This window comes from Crinia signifera, unplaced genomic scaffold, assembly GCF_055691185.1.
Source record: "Crinia signifera unplaced genomic scaffold, ASM5569118v1 HAP2_SCAFFOLD_69, whole genome shotgun sequence".
In the NCBI taxonomy this organism is placed as follows: Eukaryota; Metazoa; Chordata; class Amphibia; order Anura; family Myobatrachidae; genus Crinia; species Crinia signifera.
This window is the reverse complement of record NW_028142589.1, coordinates 649,180-675,361: the sequence shown is the minus strand read 5'-3', so window position 1 is coordinate 675,361 and position 26,182 is coordinate 649,180. Positions and strand designations below refer to the sequence as shown.

Sequence of the window (26,182 nt, the reverse complement as noted above, 5' to 3'; positions counted from 1 at the left end):
CAAATAGAAGGATTAATATCATCCTTAATTTGGTCTAATAAAAGACCAAGATTAAAACTAGAAACCTTAACTCGGCCAAAAGGGGAGGGAGGACTGGCACTGCCGAACCTCTGGCTGTACTACCTAGCCACACAATTGGCACACCTAAGAATACTGATCCAAAGCGGGACAGAAGAGGATGGTTTTAGAGAGATAGTAAGGATTTTAACCTCTGGGCATACACCTTTAGAGATGCTACTGAGTGGCAATACGAGACGGAAATGGCCACCAATTATTAGACAGATGAGTCTAGTGTGGAAACAGGTGGAGGGACTACTGGGAAGCCAGGGAATAGACCCTGAAACGCCCCTGGAAGGAGCTAGAGCTTTAACAGAACTAGGGAAATTACAAGTAGGAAAGATATGGGGACCAAAAGGAGTCAAAGTCTTGGGACAATTATATGAGAACGATGAGTTAAGGTCATTCCAGTCCCTTAAGCTCGAATTTTCCCTCCCCATTAAATACCTGTTTAGCTATATGCAGCTGCGCCATGCCTGCAATACTCAATTTGGAAGGGCTAGCCCGAAATTAGAACATGCGGCGACTAAAAAACTGCTGAAGAGATGCCCGGGGAGACACGAGGTATCCTATATGTATCGGGCTCTTGGTCAAGAAATCCATAGGTATGATCTGGTGGAATTAAAGTCTAAATGGGAGATAGACCTAGGTCCTATTTCCGAACAGGAATGGCAGGAGACTCTTGCAAATGTACGGTTGGCAACCAACCAAGTGAGTCAGCAACAGATTCAGCTGTTTATAGTTCACAGAACGTATATGACATCAGAATTATTATATAGAATTGGTGGGAGAGATAGTGCTAATTGTCCCAAATGTACAAACAACATAGGCACATTTTGGCATTTGCTTTGGTCCTGCCCAGAGGTAACTGAATTTTGGGAAAATGTGATTAAAGCACTGGTCGATAGAGGAGTCCCTAGGGAAAGTTGTACACCTTCCGCTTGCGTACTGTCTAATATAAAGAAGGGAGCGATGGAAAAACATCTAAGACTGTTTGTTATTATAGCATTTACTCTGGCCAAGACCTGTATAGCCCGAAAGTGGATGGCCAAAGAGGGCCCTGATGTAGATACTTGGAAAGCCCTTATAAATACTACTATGGCACATGAAAAATTCACGTACATGGCAAGGGGGAAGATAACCACTTTTTATAAGGTTTGGAACAACTGGAAGATGTAGAAGGGGGAGTCTCAATAGTTAAGGAAGACCAAAGCAACCAGGACTATAATATGAGGCAGGAAGGTGAAGGCAAGAAAAGTAAAAATCAACCTAAGAGGGGAGGGAGGGGGGAGGAGGGATAGAAGTTAGTTATAAATGTTATGGTAAGATGTAATGTAAAGAATACCGGAATGCATGCCAAAAACCTTGGAATGAAATAAAATTGACTGGAACTAGTCAAAGTAAAATTTCCCTATGGGAGGATACAGGTGGAATAAGTGTAAATCGAGGGGCGAACCCCACGGCTCCCGAAGAGGGGGGAAGAAAATAGAGGGAAAAATGAAATTTAAAGAAATAGACACGTGAACCTCACACACACTAGAAGAAGATAAAATAAAAGGATAGAGCACATAGAAATTATATATAAAAAGGTCCAAGAATAGAATAAATAGGACGCAATAGAGTGAATAATGAAATTTAAAGAAATAGGCACTTGAATCTCACATATATTAGAATAAGATAAAATAAAAGTTGAAGCACATAGAAACTATTTCAAGAATAGAATAAATAAGATTTGAGAAGATCACATATATGAAGTAGATGAAAGGAGGTGATAGTACACAGGGAGTAGGTATGTAGAAATAGTTAAATCCCAAGAGAGAGTGAAGGGGTGAACACTGAAGAAACAAAACACTAATTATGGAAAGTATATAGTAAGGTTGACATAAGTAAGGACCAAATAAGGTACGAATAAATAATAAACAAAATTAAATAAACTATAAAGACGCGGGAGAGGTGGAGTTCGCCCCCCTGATGTAAAGATCAGTTGTAAAACAACAGTATAAAATGGATGGTTCTGGTATGGGGAAACTGAAGGGTATTGTATGTAAGGTATTCCTGTTATTTTAAACATACGTTTTTTATGTGTAAAGAAAAGAAAAATGAAAATAAAGTTGAAATTTAAAAATAAAAAAAAGTACTGTGCCCAGTTCTGTATTGGTCACTGGTGCGGCCTCATTTAGATAACTATGCCTAGTTCTGTATACAGTAGGTCACTTGTGCGGCTTCATCTAGATATTGTGCCCAATTCTGTATTGGTCACTGGAGCCACCTCATCTAGATACTGTGCCCGGTTCTGTATAGGTCACTGGTGCGGCCTCATCTAGATACTGTGCTCAGTTCTGTATAGGTCACTGGTGCAGCCTCATCTAGATAATGTGCTCAGTTCTGTATAGGTCACTGGTGCGGCCTCATCTAGATACTGTACCCAGTTCTGTATAGGTCACTGGTGCGGCCTCCTCTAGATATTTGCCCAGTTCTGTATAGGTCATTGGTACGGCCTCCTCTAGATACTGTGCCCAGTTCTGTATAGGTCACTGGTGCGGCCTCATCTAGATACTGTGCCCAGTTCTGTATAGGTCACTGGTGCTACCTCCCAGTAGCGCACGCAGGGGGGGGTTTCTGGGTACCCAGAACCCCCCAGGATTCTAAGGGACCTAGGCTGAAAGCTGAGGGTCCCCTCTTTCCATGGGTACAAGAATTTTAAAAATCGGCCCTTGGGAACCGGAGATATCTGACTTCAAAGCAGTGGTCCCCATCCAAGCCTGTTAATTGCTCTTCCCAGTCAGATATTTCAGGTTCTCTCTGACTTAGAGTTTCTCTGAGGGTATAATCCGAAAGCTGGGACTCTCCCTCATTGGAGGACACTAGTAGCTTGTCTCTACTGTTCCCAGAACCAGAGATATCAGCCTTCCAGCAGCTGGTTACTGCTCCAGCTCCACACACCTGGTATGTAGTTTTATATTCTCGTTGGCAGATTGCTCTGTCTCCTGAACTCTGATTCCCTAGTCCCCAATACCATTTGGTAGGTGGGATTCTCTAGTTTTTAAATCCATTAAAATCTAATAAATGTATTTCTGGGAACTGGAGATATCTACAGTCAAGCAAGCTGTCCTCCCACCAGAAAAGTATGAATAATAAGCCCACTCCACTATACGCCCCTCCTCTGCATATTAAACATCCTCTACCACCCTGGAAGTTATGTGTCAGGGCCCCTTCATTCAGCCCAGTGCCCCCTTCTCCCACCCCATCTCCCACCATCTGTGCAGTAAAGGGGTAATTAGTGGAAATTACTGATCCAGGCCCTACATGCTGAGCAGTTGATATAATACCCCCTACCACCTGTGGGACATCAAAGCTTCCCCCACCCCTACCTGGAGGATCAGTAGTGGCCCCAATACATTGCTATGCCCAGGGGTCTACACTGCTGTTGATGCCCCTGTATGTGTATATATATATATATATATATATATTGTAAGACAGTGGCAGGGAAAGTCATAGACGGCAGGTACTTTTCCCCTAGAATCCTGTCTTATGGCATATAGACTGCAGGCTATTTCAATCTGTGTGGTAAGCTCCGGCTTACAAAGGGTGTTCTGTCCTGGGCTGGTAATCAGGAGAACACCTGATTCTTTAAAAAGGAGTCAGCCCTCTCCTTAGAGCTCTCTCTCTCTCTCTCCCTGGGTGTTGGAGGCAGTAAGCTGCTGCTAGAGAGAGACAAGGCTGTAAGTACTGCATTACTTGATCTATATCTGCTGTGTGTGTCCAGTGTCACATAGTGTGGCCCTGGTATAGAGAGGGACGTTTATTCTGTTTAGTTAGAGCTCAGACGAGCAGGTTTTGTTTTCTGTTTTGCCTGAAGTGTAAAGGCTGTTGTTAGTTTCTTGCTCTGAGTGCTGCAATAAAACTCAGGCAAGCCCTGTTTTGGACCCAAGCCGTGATGTCACTGTCTAAGTCTGTGCCAAATCCTCACCTGTGCCTACCCGTTTGATGCTAAAACCCCACATATGGTGGAGAATGCAAGCAAGCATCTCACTTAAAGAGACATACATCGAACTATAGGACTTTTGCTACAGCAAGCTGGAAGTTGTTGCTAAAGGCAACCAGCCACAAGTGAGTGTCTGGAGTGCACTGATACTTGCATGTCCTGGCTAAAGGCTGCTGTAACACTGCAACAGGAGACTGTTAAAATGGAGGACCTTTTAAAACACTTGGTGCAGGCAAATGAGCTGCAGCGGCAGGCAAACGCATGTCAGCAAAAGGTGCATGAGGAGGCCATGCGTGCCCAGGCTGAAACCAATGTTTTGCTGCTTGAATCCAACAGACTAGCCTTAAAGGAACAGCAGCAAATTAATCTGCAATTACAAGAGCAAATACAGAATGTGGCTAAGAGTGTGGCGCAGAGTGTGCAAACACCCCAACCCTTGCTTCCAACCACACGGGCTGCAGTACAGAAATCTCTGCAAAAGATGACTCTCACGGATGATGTAGAGGCCTATCTTGCAGTGTTTGAACGTGTAGCAGAGCGTGAACAGTTACCCGTGGATCAATGGGCAGGTGTGGTAGCGCCTTTTCTAACTGGAGAACCACAAAAGGCGTATTTTGATCTGAGTGAGCAGGATGCTAAGGTCTACGCGAAACTCAAGGGAGAGATCCTTGCTCGCTTAGGCGTAAACATGAGTGTGCGTGCCCGGAAGGTGCATAACTGGACTTTTTCTGAACAGTTACCTGCGCGGTCCCAAATGTATGACCTGGTCCACCTGGTAAGGAAGTGGCTACAGTCAGAGGAGTCTACACCAGTGCAGATCGTGGAGAGAGTCGTGCTGGACAAGTATCTTTGTTCCTTACCTCCAAAGGTTCAGCGCTGGGTCGGTCAGGGCGACCCTAATGATGCCGAGGGGCTTGTCAACTTGGTTGAGAGGTACAGAGCTACTGAAAATCTAATCCAAGAAGTGCCTCCTGGACATTCCACCCTCAAGAACAGCAAAGCGGCCAGGTCATCTGGTAAGACTGTTCCGTTTACTAGAGGGGTGAATAATGTTGTAAAGGGAGGTGGCCTAGATGGGGAACAAACAGTGGAGAGGCGTTCCCAAGGGACAGTAGGGTCCAAACCTGGGTCGCAAAAAGACTGGGGCCGCATACAGTGTTGGCGTTGTCATGGACCTGGGCATATTGCTGCCAATTGCCCCCTTACTTCTGAGCCAATGGAGTGTGATACAACCTGGCGAAGCTCTTTATATGCACGTTCTGTTTTCTCTGCTGAGACTGTGTCAGAAACTGGACAGCAAATATGTCATGTAAAGGTGGATGGTTATCCCGGGAGGGCTCTACTGGACTCTGGGAGTTTAGTTACACTCATCCATGCCAGCTTGGTAGACCCTCGGACACTCACAGGACGTTACATAGGGGTCTTGTGCATACATGGGGACACCAAGGAGTATCCCACAGCTTTAGTCCAGCTAAAGAGTACTTGTGGAACTGTGTCCCATGAAGTGGGCGTGGTAGAGACCCTGATGCATAGTGTGATCCTGGGAAGAGACTTCCCATTGTTCTGGGACTTGTGGAAACAGAATGTACACTGCACTAGAAATGCTGTTAATAATGAGAATGTGTGCCCTGTGATTAGTCCTGAGCCTTTTGATCAGGATACTGAGGTTCAAACGGTAGGGGTGACCACTATTGAATCTGACCGTTTTCCCCTAGCTGTTCTTGCAGGTGAAGCTGAGGAGCAGGAAGAAGCGTGTGACATGCCTGAGCTAGAGATGTCACGTGATAATTTTGGGACTGCTCCACTTAGAGATCCCACCTTATTAAGAGCTAGGGAAAATCCTAAAGTCATAAATGGTGAGCCCCAATACCCCAATGCTGACAAAGAGTTCCCAAATATGGCCATTAACCAGGATCTACTGTATCGGGTAGATAAAAAAGTGGGAAGTGTAAATTATAAAGTGTATCAACCAGGTAAACGGAAGCCAGAACAGTTGTACCATGTGAACTTAATTAAACCCTGGAAAGACAGAGAGACTCTGACAGCTGTAAGTGCCCCCTCTAGTGATAGCCCAGAGGTGCGGGTGTCAGAGACCCTGTCCAAATCCCAGAAGCAGGAAACTAAAGAGTTAGTACAAAGGAATTATGATGTGTTCTCAGAACTTCCAGGGCGCACCACAGCCATAAAACATGACATTGTCACCGAACCTGGAGTTCGGGTACGCTTAAAACCCTATAGAGTACCAGAAGCGCGTAGACAGGCCATATCTGGGGAGGTCCAGAAAATGTTAGACCTGGGGTATGTTATCGGGAGAGGTATAATAAAGCCACAAATAAATAAAGTGGAGGCTATCCAAGACTGGCCTCGTCCTTCAACAAAAAAACAAGTCAGGGTTTTTTTGGGAATTCTGGGGTATTACCGTAGGTTCATTCCCCAGTTTGCAACCATGGCAGCGCCCCTAACCGATCTTACCAAAGGAGGTAGGGCAGTTATGGTCAGCTGGAACCCAGAGGCTGAAAGGGCATTCCAAGAATTAAAAGTGGCCCTTTGTAATCAACCAGTCCTGATCACTCCAGATTTTAAAAAAGAGTTTGTCGTACAGACTGATGCTTCTGATGTGGGACTAGGTGCTGTCCTCTCCCAAGAAGTTGGTGGAGAGGAACACCCGGTAACATATTTGAGCAGGAAGCTCACACCTACGGAGAGAAACTACAGTATAGTCGAGCGGGAGTGCTTAGCAATCAAGTGGGCCCTTGAATCCCTAAAGTACTATCTCTTAGGACGCTCCTTTAGATTAATCACTGACCACTCCCCACTTACATGGATGTACCAAGCCAAAGAGAGAAATGCAAGGGTCATGAGATGGTTTCTCAATTTGCAAAATTTCAAATTTACAGTGGAACACAGAGCAGGAAGGCTTCAGGGTAATGCCGATGTCCTATCCCGAACATACTGCCAGTTGGCAGACAGTGTCCGACCCCACAGGTTCGAACAGAGGGGGAGGGTATGTAAGACAGTGGCAGGGAAAGTCATAGACGGCAGGTACTTTTCCCCTAGAATCCTGTCTTATGGCATATAGACTGCAGGCTATTTCAATCTGTGTGGTAAGCTCCGGCTTACAAAGGGTGTTCTGTCCTGGGCTGGTAATCAGGAGAACACCTGATTCTTTAAAAAGGAGTCAGCCCTCTCCTTAGAGCTCTCTCTCTCTCTCTCCCTGGGTGTTGGAGGCAGTAAGCTGCTGCTAGAGAGAGACAAGGCTGTAAGTACTGCATTACTTGATCTATATCTGCTGTGTGTGTCCAGTGTCACATAGTGTGGCCCTGGTATAGAGAGGGACGTTTATTCTGTTTAGTTAGAGCTCAGACGAGCAGGTTTTGTTTTCTGTTTTGCCTGAAGTGTAAAGGCTGTTGTTAGTTTCTTGCTCTGAGTGCTGCAATAAAACTCAGGCAAGCCCTGTTTTGGACCCAAGCCGTGATGTCACTGTCTAAGTCTGTGCCAAATCCTCACCTGTGCCTACCCGTTTGATGCTAAAACCCCACAATATATATATATATATATACTTCCAGTGTTGCCCGGCACTCCGCAGTCATAAATGGTGTAACACCTGGTGCCTTCCTCATGGGATCGTGGTGTCCCTATACAGCGTGGATAGATCAGGCGGCACTCGAGGATTTTCAATGCAAAAACGTGTTTATTCCTCCGACATGTTTCGGGCTATTGCCCGTCCTCAGGGATCCCTGAGGACGGGCAATACCCCGAAACATGTCGGAGGAATAAACACGTTTTTGCATTGAAAATCCTTGAGTGCCGCCTGATCTATCCACGCTATATATATATATATATATATGTCTATCTATAATACTTTAACTGACCCGGCATATACTGGGTCACCTAAGTGTCCATCTCTGTGCTTTGCTCCGCCCCTCTGGAAACCCCCTTCTGAAAATCCTGCGTTTGCCACTGCTCCTGGTACCCCGTCCAAGGCTGACCAGCCACGGTGCTCATGATTCGGCCGGCGGACCTTATATAAAAAGTGTCCCCCCGCTGTGGCATTACACCGCGGGCTGTTGGAGCCCGGTGCTTGTTTCAAAATACGGGGGACCCCCAGATTTTTTGTCCCCCAGATTTTTGGATCCAGGACCGGTCCAAGAGTCCAGGGCTGGTTTCAGAAATACGGGGGACCCCTATGCTTTTTGTCCCCCGTATTTTTGGAACCAGGTCCGGATCAATGAGTCCTATTATTTTGATGTAGTATGCATTTTAAAATGAATACGCCTGTGAAAAGAATATGAACAGCGTATATCGGCCATAGTAAATCCCGGAAATTTCAGACATATTTGTCTTAGTAAATTTCCCCCATTGTGTCTCCCTCTACATGTTTCATTAGTATAAAGATAATATGAGTGTTTAGTTGTGAAGAACTACATTTGCCAGCATTTGCAGCATTTTTTTCCTACACCATGGCTCACTCCCCAAACATTTCTGTGTCTCAGTGTACTTTGACCACTTTACCTTTTGTTTTATTTTTATCAGGGATGTAGTGTAGGGTATATTGGGGCCTGGGATGTAGTGTAGGATAAACAGAGGGGTCAGGTAAGTAGTATAGGCTATAGAGGGGCCAGGGATATATATATATATGTCTCAGATGTATGTCCTTTTAGGCCACGCCCACTTTCCCAGGAGCGGGCGCACATTATTAACAGGGGGGAGAGTATCTACAGGAATCCCCAATGACTGAGGTGGCAACCCTAATTGTAGGATACAGAGGGTCCAGGGATGTATTGTAGGCTAAACAGAGGGGTCAGGGATATTGTGTAGGATATAGAGGGATCAGGGATGTAGTGTAGGGTATAGAGAGACCAGGGATGTAGTGTAGGATATAGAGGGGCGATGGATGTAGTGTAGGCTAAACATAGGGGTCAGGGATATTGTGTAGGGCAGGGTTCGCCAACCCGTCGCTCGCGAGCGACGGGTAGCTCGCCGGGACTTTTCCAGTAGCTCGGGGCTGTTTCAGTGACCTCCTGCCGCGTAGCGGTACCTTGCTTGACGGCAGGAGGTCAGAAAGTGTTTTAATGCTGCTTTTGTGGTCCTGACGTGGCGGAAGTGACCTCCTGCCGCGTAGCGTTTCCATCCTCACTTGGCGGCAGGAGGTCTGAAAGTGACTTCATGCCGCGTCCTCCTGACGTCCCCAGCGCACTTTCTCATCGACGCCACAGCCTCTGCTCAGGTCCTGCGCCACAGCCTCTGCTCAGACTACATTAGGTAAAAAAAAAATGAAAACTGTGTGCGCACAGTGTGTGGGGCATATGTATTATGGAGCATCACAGTGGGGCATATGTATAATGGAGCATCACAGTGGGGCATATGTATAATGGAGTATCACAGTGGGGCATATGTATAATGGAGCATCACAGTGGGGCATATGTATTATGGAGCATCACAGTGGGGCATATGTATAATGGGCATCACAGTGTGTGGGGCATATGTATAATGGAGCATCACAGTGGGGCATATGTATTATGGAGCATCACAGTGGGGCATATGTATAATGGAGTATCACGGTGTGTGGCATATGTATTATGGAGCATCACAGTGGGGCATATGTATTATGGAGCATCACAGTGGGGCATATGTATTATGGAGCATCACAGTGGGGCATATGTATAATGGGCATCACAGTGTGTGGGGCATATGTATAATGGAGCATCACAGTGGGGCATAGGTATAATGGAGCATCACAGTGGGGCATAGGTATAATGGAGCATCACAGTGGGGCATAGGTATAATGGAGCATCACAGTGGGGCATATGTATTATGGTGCATCACAGTGGGGCATAGGTATAATGGAGCATCACAGTGGGGCATATGTATTATGGAGCATCACAGTGGGGCATATGTATAATGGAGCATCACGGTGGGGCATATGTATAATGGAGTATCACGGTGTGTGGCATATGTATTATGGAGCATCACAGTGGGGCATATGTATTATGGAGCATCACGGTGGGGCATATGTATAATGGAGCATCACAGTGGGGCATATGTATAATGGGCATCACAGTGTGTGGGGCATATGTATAATGGAGCATCACAGTGTGTGGGGCATATGTATAATGGAGCATCACAGTGGGGCATATGTATAATGGAGCATCACAGTGGGGCATAGTTATAATGGAGCATCACAGTGGGGCATATGTATTATGGTGCATCACAGTGGGGCATAGGTATAATGGAGCATCACAGTGGGGCATATGTATTATGGAGCATCACAGTGGGGCATATGTATAATGGAGCATCACAGTGGGGCATATGTATAATGGAGCATCACAGTGTGTGGGGCATATGTATAATGGAGCATCACAGTGGGGCATATGTATAATGGAGCATCACAGTGGGGCATATGTATAATGGAGCATCACAGTGTGGCATATGTATAATGGAGCATCACAGTGTGTGGGGCATATGTATTATGGAGCATCACAGTGGGGCATATGTATAATGGAGCATCACAGTGGGGCATATGTATAATGGAGCATCACAGTGGGGCATATGTATTATGGAGCATCACAGTGGGGCATATGTATAATGGAGCATCACAGTGGGGCATATGTATAATGGAGCATCACGGTGGGGCATATGTATAATGGGCATCACGCAGTGGGGCATTTGTATAATGGAGCATCACATTGTGTGGCATATGTATAATGGTGCATCTCTGTGTGTGGCATATGTATAATGGAGCCTCACGGTGTGTGGGGCATATGTATTATGGAGCTTAATGTGGGGCATATGTATAATGGAGCATCACGATGTGGGGCATATGTATAATGGGCATCACGGTGTGCGGCATATGTATAATGGACATCATGTGTGTGGCATATGTTTAATTCAGCGTCACGCTGCGGGACGTTTGCATAATGGAGCGTCAAGTTGTGGGGCATATGTACTGTATAATGGGCATATGTATAATGGGCATCATGTGTGTGGCATATGTATAATGGAGCATCACGGTGCGGGGCATATGTATAATGGGCATCACAGTATGCGGCATAGGTATAATGGGCATCACAGACTGCACTATTGGGGTCATGTGTATCTGGCACTGTACTATTGGGGACATATGTGTATCACATCTCCATTTTCCATGGCCGCACCACATGTGGCTACAGCTCTTAGAGAGCTGACCATGCCCTCATATTGGAAAAAATGGGGGATGTAGCCTCGCAGGAGTTCCACGGTAGTAGGTGAACCCTCTAATTTTGGGATGTCTCCTCTGCCTCGTGTTGGGAGGTATGTTTGTGACATATTGGACATTGCAGTGTGTGGCATAAGGTGTCAGGGGCATTACGGTGTGTGGCATTATGTGTAAAGGGCATTTTTTGGGGTATTATGCAGATTTTAATTTTTTTTTTACATTTAGTAGCTCTTCGGGCGGTTTATTTTGTCGCGAGTAGCTCCCGTCCCGAAAAAGGTTGGAGACCACTGGTGTAGGGTATAAAGAGGTCAGGGATGCAGTGTAGGCTGTAGAGGGACCAGGGATGTAGTGTAGGTTATAGAGGGGCCAAGGATGTAGTTTGCAGGCTATACAAAGGGTCAGGGATGTAGTATAGGATATAGAGGGGCCAGGGATGTAGTGTAGGGTATAGAGAGGCCAGGGATGTAGTGTAGGATATAGAGGGGCCAGGGATGTAGTGTAGGATATAAAGTGGCCAGGGATGTAGTGTAGGCTAAAAAGAGTGGTCAGGGATATTGTTTAGGGTAAAAAGAGGTCAGGGATGTTTTGTAGGATATAGAGGGGCCAGGGATGTAGGGTGAGATTTAATAGAATGAGAGATTCAGAAAGTGAGAGATTTGGTAAGAAATCTCCAGTTTTTTTAAAGTGGCAATCATTTACACTGCAAAATCAAAACTGGTCATTTTTTTTTTTTTTAGCTAAAGGTTTTGTGCATGGGAATGGGGTAGTGCTGCAGCTTCACCTATCTGCCAATGTGACAATGATTAATGGTGCTGAGCATCAGGAGCCAAGGCATACTGATTGCACAAGTGTGCAGTGCATTACTGGGAGTTGACTAAGTCCCATGACACTTTGGAACAGAGGGCAGAGGCTTAGACGTTTGTGCTGAGCTCTGATTGGTAGAGCTCATTACATGCGTCTCAGGCCCATGGAGAACAGCAGCAGCAGCCTAGTCATGGGAGGGTTTTTAATCAGAGGCAACACTGGGTCAAACACAGGCTTTTCATGTGGTATGTATGTATGTATGTATGCATGCAAGTATGTATGTGTGTGTTTGTATATAGATATATATAGATATAGATATATAAATAGATACGTGATTACCGGCACTCCAAGATACACATGACAACTGCCCGGGTGCTGCACTCAAAGAAATGGTTCTATCCTTGAAAACTGAGTAAAATCTGAAATGTTGGAGCTGATTGCGTCTGCATAGTCATTTTTGTGAAGTCCAAAGGAGTGCCACTTACCACACATCTCTCTCTCTATCTCTCTATCTCTCTAACTATATATATATATATATATATATATATATATATATATATATATATATATATATATATGCGAAATCTTTGGCACTCTGGATGATAAAGCAGCGTCCGGGGTGCCGTACCTAAGTAGATACACAGCAGTTTTTTGTCCAGAAGGGCAAAATGAGTCGGCACTCCACGTTTTTTTTCCAAAATTCAATTGCATTAAAAAGAGAAATACTGTCCTGGCACTGGTACACCTTACCCCGCAGCCCACATCCTGACGAAATGGCCGTAGGGGCCATGAAACGTTGATGACACTGCTGGAGCACGTTGTAATGTATTTCTCTTTTTAATACAATTGAATTTTGGGGAAAAAACGTGGAGTGCCGACTCATTTTGCCCTTCTGGACAAAAAACTGCTATATATATATATATAATCTACTGTATATATCCCCTGCAGTTACCCATTGACCAAGTTTATACTGCCTTTACTCTGTGTTTTGACAGTGTAATATTCTCCTATGCAGTTTGCGGCCAGTAATGACAAGTGCAAGGTGGCCCCCCTGTCTAAAGTGCCCCGGGCCCCCCGAAGGCTTAATCTGGCACTGCCCTAATCCCAGTATGGACTACTATAAATGGGCCACTGGTGGAGGATGGGGTGGCACAGGTGGACATATAAAGCCCTGGAGAGTGCTGAATCTCACCTGAGGATGCATTATTGTTTTCTTGTGTCTGTAACATAGAAACAAAACATTACTGCAATAAATTTTAAATGACAAGCCAATATGGGGGTTGTAAATTTGTCAAAGGGTATTACTCTTTAGACAGTCCTACCATGTTCTACTCTTTTAAAGACTTCAGCATGGACATGTCCTGTGGGTTTCACCTCAATGATTGAGAGATGAATCCTCCTGGGTCAGACTTTGCGGAGGTCCAGGATATCGCAGAGATTGCCCTCAATTTTAACGCAGCCATCAAGGAAAAAAACAGGTTTATTTTGCCTTGTAAATGGCTGCTGCTTTAAAAATATGGTCAATCTCAGACAAAATCCCAAACCTCTGCAAACTTGGACCCTATTACATTTCCCCGCATATGTACATTGAGTAGCAGGCCCTGGGATACTGACATGGGTGCAATGCTACTTAGAGCATTTTACCTGTGCATGTGGTTATATAGAAGTAGTGTTCCCGCTAGGCAAATCCTTTTGCCTAAAACAGCGGGCCCGGGTCTGGACGTCCCCTCCGCCACGTTAGGTGTCAATCGATGCGAGGGAGAGCTTGGGGGAAGGAAGCCCAACATCTACATAGGTGCCGGTCCTGCCCCCAATAGTGACGGTGGTGGCTGGGCCCACCCCTGACATCAGTGGGCCCATTCTTTTTGTGTCCTAGGTGAGCACGCCACCCGCCGATACAGGGACTGCGGTGACCGGGGTTCCGATCTGTGGGCCGCAGTCCGTTGCTGCCCTGTGCGCATGGCTGCAGTTCCCCCCCGAGATTGAAGCTGCCTCTCCTCCCCATCCCACTCTGGCTGGCAGCAGCTCTGGGACACTCCCAGCTGGAAGCAGAAGCTGCCTCTTACCTGCTCCAACCCTGTCCCTCTAGCGACGGATGCCCCTCCGCTGGCAGCAGTGTGGAGCTTGTAGATTGCCTCTCCCCCACCCTACCGAGCACATCTCTCACTGCTGCTCTGCTCTCCTCCTCTCACCACAGCAGCAGTGAAGGCAGAGGATGCCGGCCTGACTGGACTGGGAACAAAATTTAAGTGGGACTTTTGGGGGCATTGTTTAAGGTGCACTACTGGTGGCATTAAGTTTATAAACAGTACTGGGGGCATTACATGTAAGAATAATATGTAATGGGCATCACAGTATGCAGCATATTGTGTAATGGGCATTACAGTGTGCCATGTAGTGTGTTTAATGGGCATTACGGTTTGCTGTGTAGAATGTAAGGGGCATTATGGTGTGATGTGTAATGACCATTATGGTGTGCGGCTTAATGTGTTATGGGCATTACGGTGTGCGGCATAATGTGTAATGGGCATTATAATGTGCAGCAAAGTGTGTAATGAACATTACAGTGCTATTGGTATTATGTGGCCACGCCCCTTCCCTATAAATCCATGCCCCTAATTTTTTACGTGTGCCTTCGTGTACACTGTGCCTTTATTTGCTATAGGAGCAGCAAATTTCTTCCTGACACAGGGCACCAAAATGTCTAGATACCGCACGGACTGTGTGGTGGTAATGTCTTACCATATGTATGTAGCCTGTAGCGTCCATTATACATAACTAGCCTTCATAGGCGTGTGCAGCACATTTTATTAGGGGGTGCACCGTCAAAGGAGTGTGCATAGCTCCACCTATTGGGCGTATCTAACACCGCCAACCAGGCGTGTCTTCCATCATCTATTGGCACTCGCTACCATATAAAAAGTCTCTCAGCCACACCAAAATCTTCTGCCTATTTCAGTTTTAATCTTCTAATTACTCTGTGTAACAGTACATGCAAATAAAGTCATAAACATATATGGATGCCGTAGGTATTTAGTGATATGACAATGGTCTAGTTCAATTAACAATGCAAACACACATATAATTGATTGATAGGCGCTTCTTTGAATGAATACAGTGCTAGAAAGCAAAAGTCTTTGGCTAAGGGTATTGCTGGTATTGGTAGCGGCAGAGGTGTTCATAAGGGTGGGGCACAGCATTAGGGGGTTCCTGTGCACCCCTAACACACAATGTGCACACACCTATGCTAGCCTTCTGTATAAGCTGGTGGTGGTGATACCACTGTTACAAGAATCACACTATAGAACTGTGGTCACAGAAATAAAGTTATATTAAAGGTTAGGTAACGTCTGATGTAGGGGTGGTTGGGCACCTGGCCAAAGTAACGAAAAAGGGGGCATGTCATGAGGCTGCACCACTTTCTGTGGACATGTGCCCTCTTCAGTGGTACCACCCTGCCCTAAAAAAATCCTAGAGTGAACACTATGATTCAGAGGGTGCTCCTTGGTTTAAGGATTCACAGCAAAATGCAAAATATGGTCTGACTCTACCACTACACCAAGTGCCAGGCAGCATCCAGTCTATTCTCATGTAAAGGTGCCCATACACGGAGCTAATTTGGTCCGATTTCAGCCGATTCCAACGGATCGGGCCTTGAAATTGGACCAAATCGGCTGTCCCTGACATGCGTATTCCCGTGCGCATCGGACCCGGACCCTGTGGTTGCACCGGCGTGCAGCCAGCAGTGAGGTCCGTGTGGCGGAGGCAGGCAGCGGGGCACTTGGGGTGTGCAGCTCCTAGTGGCAGTCAACAGGGTCCTTGTGGTGTGGTCTGTGGTGCGATCAGCCGGTAGTGCTGCCAGTGGGGTCCATGTGGCGTGGGGCAGCGGTGTGGTCCGTGTGGCAGGCGGCTGGTTCTGTGACTCTCCGATAAGCGGCGGCAGGGAGCTACAGTAGCGGCACAGGCAGCTCCTCATAAATATCAGGGTCCTGAAAAAATTGTCCCTGGTCCAACTTTCCAGGATTTCAACCCGGGTCTTGACCAGGATTAGACCCGGGACATCTCCCAGCGCTGCCCTGGGCCCACCTCCCAATTATGCCACACGCCTGGCTTTATGCCATGGCAGGTAGCTAGTGTGAAAGAGTTTGCAAGTCAGGGCAACTGGGATTTTGTACCAGGCTCGCAAACACTTTCTGCCTCTGCTGCTACAGAAGCTGCAGATTAGCCACCTGTGTGAGTTCTGTACAAGTCTCATGCTCTTCCTGAACAGGGATTGTAGGGGTTCATTATGATTTCTGACATTCAAAATACAGACAGTCAAAATACCGACAAGCATCAGCAGAGAGTCAAAATACTAACATGTTCAAAATGCTGACATGGACAAAATACAGATATTTACAATGTCGACATGCCAAAAAGTTGACATTTTGAACTTGTCTGTATATGTACCAATGGTTGCCGGTATTTTGGTCGTCCGTATTTTGACAGACAATAAATGAACTGCATCCCAAATGATGGTTATCGTTAAAGATATTTTGTGCATATAGTGTGTATGTGTGGTACCCCACTCCTGTGGTACCCTTCTTGTGTGCTTAAACTGTGGACCTCATGGACTAGGGCTGCAGGGGTTAATTGCCCTTCCTGGTTGAGGGTGCCGGACGGCTCCCCGACAGTCAGGATTCGACAGTCATTACTCTGACATCAGAATCCCGACTGCTCCCTCGTGGGGGTCCACGACCCCCATAGAGGGAGAATAAAATAGTTGGCGAGCACAGCTCGCCACCGTGCCCACAGCGTGGCGAGGTCAGCGAGCCTGCAAGGGGCTTCAATGTGCTCCCCCCGCTGTGCAGTCGGGATTCCGACGTCGGAGTAATGACTGTCAGAATCCCGACTGTCGGTGTGTTATACCACACCCCTGGTTGACTGGACAGAGCCAGCAGCTGCAGACATCCTGAAGAGCCCTTATCAGGAACCTTACTGCCAGCAGCACAGAGAGACAGGAGGTTTTGTTAGTCACAACATCCTCCATCGGAAGCCTATGCTGTACCTAGCACCACCTGTTGGAAGCTTATTCTTTACACAACAAGTGCCTGTTCAATAAAACCAATTTGGATTACAAATACTGTGCACAGGTTTGCTTCATTTCACGCTTTCATCTGGAAGACATTCCCCAGCACATGATTGGTGCAGTGCCATCCCGTAGACAGTTTATATATTATGACAGTTCATGACATATTATTTATCTGTGACCATTATAATTGAAGGTGCCATTACCTGTAATATATGTGAATAACTAAGGATATTTTCTATGTCCCTTTCAATGTGTCATTTGCGGTTGTGATTGAGCCCACCATCTTACCAGTGTATTATGCAAATTATTGTTACATGCATTTTGACATTAACCAAGTTTGATTCTGCAGTGGTGACCAATATATTCCTGCATAATAAACTATTGTCACTGTTATTTTGTGTAGCATTCTATTTGTGGAGTTCTCCTTGGGGTTTCAATCCTTCTGCCACAGACTCCTGCATGAAGAAATTGGAAGAGGTCCTAATTCAGCCATTTCCTCAGGGATTACAGGTATGATATCACACCATCACAGGGGTGCTATCACAACTATGCATAGGATTACAGATACCTGTAGAATGATAGATAGATGTGAATGGCAAGATGTACGCAGACTCAACAACAAGCCTAAGATGTTTGCCTAAAGCACCCACAGTGATACCACCTGCACTCATGCCCTACTATGTGGAGCCCCATGGCTACTGACCTATGCAGAAGATTCTTGCACGCAAAGAGCAAGCTCCTTCAAAGAGTTTAAGGAGCCGGAGAAAACTCAAGGAACCACCATTCAACAAGCTCAAGCCAGTCAGGCCCCCTTCGTGGCCATAGCCTGATCGGTTTTGGAAGCGATTGAAATAATTTGTGAAATACGTCCGTTACAGATGGAAAATGAACATGGAAGATGGCACCTCAAATCCAGTAGAAGAATCTGACAACAGTGGGATGCTCTACAGGGGTCAAGACGACTCCCCGCCAATCAAATCAATACTCAAAGAAGGCCTTATGCCAACAGACCTCAAGAAGTCCCATACGAGGAGGTACACCTGAAGTGATTCAGAGCACAATGCTCTGGTGTATGAAATGCCGTTTATAACAAATCAATGGCAGGTCATGTCCTGTGGTTCAGTGTACCACAGGGGTATAGATTCATCAAATGTGCGGATACCAGTCAAAGTGTATATGAATGACAATCCTGAAAACAGTTTCAGGAGTCTCAGAAGAGGTGAAGTTGTGGAGTTTGAGCTGACAAATGGAAAGAAATGCATAAAGGCTGTGAAAGTGACCAGTACAAGGTAACAGACCTGCCACAGAGCAAAGCCAACATAGGCGCTGTCTGCATTATAAAGAGCCTCCACCCTACTACCAGCAAGATTACCGGCAAAGTGCAAGCAGAGAGGAACCCAAAGATTTTAACAGTGAGATTGATAGGCATAACATCGATCCTCCTTGAACTGACCAAATGCCCCGACCACCAGAACCTGACGTCCAAAAGCAATGTAAACTGCTGGAAGAAAGGAAGAAACCAGTTGTGCAGAGTGAGGCAGTACAGCAAAGCCTGGAAGAGATAGCTAGGCCTCAGATTTCCCCTGAACCAAATCGGGAGTACATCCCAAGAACAGAAAACAATTACTAGGCTTCAAAACTTCAGGCAGACTGATGCCAGTGCGACCGACCAGAAAAGGAGCAGTGGCCATGACAGAAAAAGTGGAGCCATTGGAACCCAGAAGCCCAGAGCTTCAGGATTATACAACGCTTACTGGAGAAGAGTTTGAATTTCATATACAGCAGACTATAAAGAGGTCCATCAGACATAATAAAGGCACACCACAGGCTCAGTGATATAGCAGATTGCACACCGTGATATAGGGTACCATCCATGTGCATCATGGAAGAACCTGTACCACAGAGGGATGGGAGTCCTGTGGTGGAGGGATAGGGGCCACTTGGGACATACCCTTGCTTGACCCTTAGCCATTTATGTGATGGAGTAAAAAGTAGAAATGTATACCTGTTTATGTTTAACTTGATTGCATTTAAATGTTTAAGTTTGTTGTGATATTCCGAAGACTTTTGCTCAAGACTGGGAATAATTTTAGTATGCCTGAGGACACGCATAATTCCAGCAGGGAAATTTGTGGTAGCCCACTCTTGTGGTACCCCTTTTTGTGTGCTTAAACTTTGACTGCGGCCAATTGCTGTTTATAGAGCCTTTATGGACTGGGGCTGCATGGAGTTAATTGCCCTTCCTGGTTGACTGGTAACAGCAGCAGAGCACTAGGACCCAAGGGAGTTGTCAGAATCCCTGGGAGCGAAACAGCTGTGCTGCAATTGGGCAGTGAGGACTTGCGAATTTGCAACGGTGAGCGATATTTGATGACTGCGCATGCACATAATCATTTATGCGCATGTGCAGCCGCTTAGTGGCTAAATGGTGAATTGATTCAATGGTGAATTGATTATTCAACGTCTGCTCACACACAGCACTGCGGGTGGGGGGTGTGGGGCGGCAGGCCGTTGTCGCGCCCATGGGAATGTCCATCGTTTCAATGGGTGTTCCCATTGTAATTCGCTGGTGACGTGGGTGCGGGGGGGTGGGCAGCTGATGTTAGCGTAAGTCAGCTGCCCGCCCTCTTCCCATACAGCGGCCATCGAATGATTTTTTACCCGCACGCAACCTGCGAATGGATGTTTATGCAAAACATCAATTTACATGTGTGCGGGGTGGCATTATAGAACATGCAAAGCTGCAAATTTTGCAGGTTTGTGTATCAACCCGAATGAGGGCACAAGTGTATTATTAACCTTAATTACATTGATTTACAGTCAATTTTGCCCACCAGTTGTCTCAGCCAATCAGCGGCCCCCAGTTGATTTCAATGGCAATTTTTGAAAGTGCCAAACAAGGTAAAACTTTGAGATATGACAGCGGGATTGCTTCAGATGCCATAATGGTGGGCAGGTTCAGATTTTTAAAAACGCTCAGTTCTAGTAGTCTTGCTTAAATATACAGTATTTGCAAAGATATCATTAAGTCGCCACCACTTCAGTGTCTTTGATACGTTGATCCTAACACTACATGATAATACTATCCACTTTGGGTCATACCTTTGTGTATTGCTACTGTATATAATAATGTCACATACATTACTACATTTCTAAATTGAAAGCTACCTCACCTGGAGGCGGAATGCCTCCCAACTACTGATCCCATACATCTCTCTTAGAACAATGATACAACATTGCATACCTCCAACAACTAGGTCGACAAGCATTGGGTCGACACCACTAGGTCAACATGCAGCAAGGTCAACGTGGGTTAAGGTCGACATGGGTCAAGGTCGACGTGGATCTAGGTCAACAGTCAAAAGGTCAATATGGGGTTTTTCTCAGTTTTTTGACCCGAATCACAGTCGACATGGACACAGTTTCAAGTGCACCGCATACCCTTGCATCTCTCAATTCGCTTACAATACTTCAGGCTCGTTGCCTCACTACGCTCGGCACACTATTTTATTCTCCCACCGCGCCCTAGTGGATGGTAGGGCATGAAATACCGCCTGACGGCACATGTCGGCTCAAAAATCTGTGAAAAACCCCATGTCGACCTTTTGACTGTCGACCTTGCCCATGTCGACCTAGACCCATGTCGACCTAAATCCATGTTGACCTTGACCCATGTCAACCTAATGGCATCGACCCAATGCTTGTCGACCTAGTTGTTGTAGACCTAATGAGCGTTTCCCGGCCTGAAGCATGGAGCCAGAGCCTGCTCTGTGTGTGTGGTGGTTGGGGCCAGCTTGAGTGAAACAGAGCCCCGGCTGCCTGCTCTAGTCTCCAGCTCCTCCTGATGCAGAGACTTCCTGTAAGTGCACACACACAGCTGTGCCCTCCCGTGGGCACACCCGACACTTGCCATTTCCGGATGTGCGCACACACGCAGTCTGGATTTCAAAGGAGGGGTCACAAAAACTGGGAGGTATGAGGGGGATGGCGGGGCAGCGGGAGGCTCATGCAAAAGTCGGGAGCATCCCGGTGAATGTGGGAGGGTAGGCAAGTCTGCATACCTCTGCTCTGCAAAGCAGCTGGTGATCACCGAATAGATGCACTCATGGTATCTAACAGTGCAAGGAGGGGAGACCGGCTGCTCAGGGAGCGCTGAGCACTCCCCCAAAATGACAACAACAGGGGTCACGGCACTATGCCACACCCGCCATTCCAGATTCCCTGATGGCCAAAGTTGTAAGGTATGAATTGTATTTAAAAATGATATTTTATTTAAAATGTTCTAATGTGACAAAATAAAACCTAACAAGTCTATGGGCCAGATGTATCAAGCTCTAAAGTGGTCCTTATTCAAACTCAGCCTGTGACATGACAGAGATAATTGGCCGGTTGTTTATTACTCTCCATTTTATCACTTTGTGAAGCTTGATACATTTGGCCCATTGTCTCGTATATTGGAGCATGTGTTTACAATACCGCAGATGGGCCAGAAGGTGGCAGGATCACCATAGAGTACAAATTCCATTTTTCTCTATAGTGTACAATGTATGGATGATCTGTACAGTTGTGCTTAGGGGCAATTTATTAAATTGATCATCGAGCAGAAGAATGAGATACTGTAACAGTAAAAATACATTTACACAAAATAAATTCTCCAAAAACTTGGTGACAGCAAATTCTTCTACTGTACATGATATGGAAATGACCATATATGTCCTTGGAACAAAACAATACAGCCTAGAATTTGCTGAACAATGTAAAGAATAAAGCTATAATAGGGAAATAAGAAACAGGTTATTATTGTGATTTATCCCGATGGTCGTTGTCGGACTCAGTGGCGTAACTATAAATTTTGCTCCCCCCTGCCAAAAAACTTTCTGGCGCCCCCCCCCCCCCCCCCCCAAATAGTGCACCTACACTATATGCGACTTACCTTAGGACCCCCTTTCACAATATGACACAATATGTAAAGACACATCTCACGTATGTGTGTGTGTGTGTGTGTATATATATATATCACACACAACATGTGTGTTATGTAAATTGTGCTTACCTGCCATAATTCTTGTTTCTGTTGGTCACTTTGAATGGCAGCCACCAGCCATGGATGGAGGAGGCGCAGGCCCACATGAGGATGAGGAGATAGCAGATGTACAGATGAGGAAGGACGAGTGGGGAGAGGGGTGCCTAGAGGGACAAATGTAGATTGTGGCAGAGGTAAAGAAAGGAAAGAGGCATGGATATACAGATGGAGCCCCTGCCATCCTTGGCCGGGGCTCGCCAGACCCTCCCCGCTGGCGAGCACTGGCGGCAGGGGCTACACTGAACTGGGACACGCGAGCATTTCACACGCGCGCACGTCCCAGTCTCTCGGCGGGGACGCTGCATGTCCCTGCCCCTCTCCGCTTCAGGGAGATGGGCAGGGTTAGGGGGACGCTCAGGGTGGGGGGTTTGAGGGCGACGGGGGCGGGGACCGGAGGCAGGCTCCGTTGCCCATCTGTAGAAAGTACCAAAGACCTTACAAAATATATTGAAAGTCTTGCATGCTCATCAACTTCTCATCCATGCACACACCCTGCCTATTCAATTTTCCTTCACGGCCCACTACTACATTTTTCATTTAATTTCCCTATTCCCACATTTTTCTTCACATGTCTCCCCTGCCCATCACAATTATCCTCAATTGCCCCCACCATTCTAATTTTTCTTCACATGCCCCCTTCTCATGATATTTGTGTTACCTGTCCATATTTTTTATAACATGCCCCCACCTCCCACCATTCACATTTTTCATCATAATGTTAGCACATTTCCTCCTTGCCAATTATTTGTCATCAGAATTTTATGACATTCCATTTCCCACCCCTCTTAGCCATTATACCTACAATATCTTATTCACTCCTTACATGATGCACACCCTGCACACAAGTCCCCCCCCCCCTTTATTCCCACTACATACCTCAGTTTCTGCTGTGTCTACTCTTTACTAACTGTAGCTGCTGTGTAAATATATGTATGACTGCAGCTTCAGCTTCCATTACTGCTAGTAGTGCAAATGGTCTGAGGGGAGAGCAGGGGCATTCACACACATAGCACACATTCACACACACAGCACACATTCACACACACACATAGCACACATTCACACACACACACACACACACACATAGCACACATTCACACACATAGCACACATTCACACACATAGCATACATTCACACACATAGCATACATTCACACACACACACACACACATACATAGCATACTCACACCATGTACAGACACCAACATAACATAGATACACACACACACATCAGATACACACACACACACAAGCACAGCATAACTTCAAACACATAGCATACACACAAAAAAGATACACAGCATGTACAGAAGACACACATAGCAAACATACACACAGAATACATAAACACAGCATGTACACAGTCACACACACACATAGAATACATACACACATGCATACAAGCACACACACAGCATATACACACAAACATACCACCTCCGAGTCCTCCCCCACTCCCTCAAACTTCAGCAAAGTGTACCACTACCTAGTACCTACTCAGCTGCTGGCCACAAGATTCCAGGGCAGGCCTTCTCTCGTACAGGACAGGACACGCTGGAGGCTGGAGCTTAGAGGATCTGCACACTAGCTCCCTCTATCTGCAGCCAGCGGCAGCCTGTCTCTATGACACTTGGAGCTTAGCTGCCGTCAGAGGGGAGAGAGAGAGAGTTCCTGCTGCCGGCGCCGCTGACTGACAGCGCGTCCCGACCCAGTCCCTGCACTGCACCGTGGGGTATGAGGGTGCAGGCGCCCCCGCTGCCCCCGCTCCCCCAAGCGGCCGCGGGGGTTGCCTCACGCTAGCTACGCCCCTGGTCGGACTATACAGTTATATGGTCATCCTACCCTGCAATGGTTTATGGCAGGTTGCATATTGGCAATTTGAGGGACATTTGTAGGTGCAAAGCCACATTTGCCTTCCGGGGTAGCCATTAAATGCATTTGCAGAATTTTCCTACAATGGATCTTATTCGACAATTGACTCAGAAGTGCAAAAATTGTAATCAGGTGGTTTTTGCATTTCGATTGGATATCCCCCTTAATGTTGCTATGTAGCTGGTATTCACTTTCTAATAAGATGGACTAAAGTAAGGTCACTATTTATTTATCAAGTAATATTTCCAACATATCTACTGGAAACGGATGATCACTTTTGTGATCATTTCACTTATTTATACTGTACTTAAAGAGGGACAGGCTCCTATTACATGCATGTGATTCTAAGGACATATGGATTAATCCTCATTTATTATTGGAGCACCATGGAAAGCCATCCACCCCATTGCACATCTGCTGGTAATACCAGCAGATGAGTGGCGATGATACGGGAGCGCGCATCACCGCTCATCACTGCCCCGTGCACACTGAGTGGCTTTTGAGCTGAAAGCAACTCAAACGAGTAAACTGAGTGGCTTTCAGCTCAAAATCATCCAGTGTGTATGGGCCTTTAGACAGACATATAGAGCATAGGCGAATCTAGGGGGTGATCCGGGGGTGCACTGGACCACCCATTAGCCCATTTTGTAGCTGAGGGATGGGGCTTTTCAACGAGCCCAGCCCCGTGTCTCTAGCCCCCTGGGAACCGGAGATACTGCCAGGCAAAGCTGGAACGTTTTCCCTATAGGATAACATGGGACCCGCTAATTCCGACCCCCACCCAGTTCAACGGCTGCCAGTTCCCCCTTCGGCATCACTGAAGCTCGAGGTTGATCTCAGTCGCAGCAGCAGGGAGAGATGGAGTGACACTTTTGGGGGCATTGCTTAAGGGACGCTACAAGTGGCGGTATGTGGGGGCATTACGCATAATGTGTGGCTTAATGTGTAAGGGGCATTACAGTGTGCAGCATCATGTGTAAGGGGCATTATGTGAGCAGCATCATGTGTAAGGGGCATTATGTGCGCAGCATCATGTGTAAGGGATACTATGGTGCGCGGCATCATGTGTAATGGGTACTATGGTGTGCGGCATCATGTGTAATGGGTACTATGGTGTACGGCATCATGTGTAATGGGTACTATGGTGTGCGGCATCATGTGTAATGGGTACTATGGTGCCATCAAGCAAGAACCCCCTAGCAATGAGCACGTAGGTAAGCAGCACTTATGTGGCAAATATGTAATGGGCATTACGGTTTGTTATATAGTATGTAATGGGCATCATGATGTGTGGCACAATGTGTAATGGGCATTATGGTGTGTGGCCTTATGTGTAATTGGCATTACGGCGTGTGGCTTTATGTGTAATAGGTATTATGGAGTTTGCTAAAATGTGTAATGGGCATTACTGTGTATGGTCTAAAGCAGTGGTAGCCAACTCCAGTTTCGAGAGCTACCAACAGTTCACATTTTCCAGACAACCTAGCTGCTGCACGGGTGCACTCATTACTAGCTGAAACATTTTAAACGATCCACAGGTGGAGCTAGTTACTTCATTTGTGATTCTGTAAGGTGATCTGGAAAACATGTACTGTTGGTAGCTCTCGAGGACTGGAGTTGGCTACCCCAGGTCTAAAGTGTAATACCACACCCCTTTTTGTGATGACATGCCTCCTTCCCATGAGGCCACGCCCCCTTTTTGACATGCGTCTATGCCGCGCAAAGGTCCCCCTGCTATTATGTCTAGATCTGGGACCACCCATTACCATGATTCTAGATTCGCCTATGATATGGAGATATATATATACTGGCAGATTCTCAGTTAGTTTAGTAATACCACTCAGGTGCATGAAAGGGACGGGTGATACTGGATAAGAAAAAAACGGTTATAATGCCAATCATTGTGCTGAAGGGAATCAATGTATTTTTTTCTTACCCAGAATCTTTTTTCCTTCCCTTTCATGCCCCTGAGTGGCTTTACTAAAGTAATTGATTATCTGCCAGTATATACAGTATATGTCTGTTGTGAGAGGCAGAAAGGAACCTGCATTAGGAGGATGTGCAGGTCCTTAGGTGCCACATAGGGGGTTATTCTGATTCACTCAGAAAGGCAC

At 46.3% G+C, this 26,182-nt stretch overlaps 1 long non-coding RNA gene across 1 annotated transcript in view; it reads right to left on the bottom strand.

Moving 5' to 3' along the window:
- LOC146056004 (uncharacterized) overlaps nt 1-23,869 on the bottom strand; it is a 32,150-nt gene extending 8,281 nt beyond the window's left edge. The window contains exons 1-3 of the long non-coding RNA XR_014469049.1: nt 23,694-23,869; nt 22,166-22,299; nt 13,234-13,261 (exon numbers count right to left, since the gene is read on the bottom strand). This is a non-coding gene — a long non-coding RNA (uncharacterized LOC146056004). The remainder of the gene's footprint in view (nt 1-13,233; nt 13,262-22,165; nt 22,300-23,693) is intronic.
- Nucleotides 23,870-26,182: the final 2,313 nt, after the last annotated feature.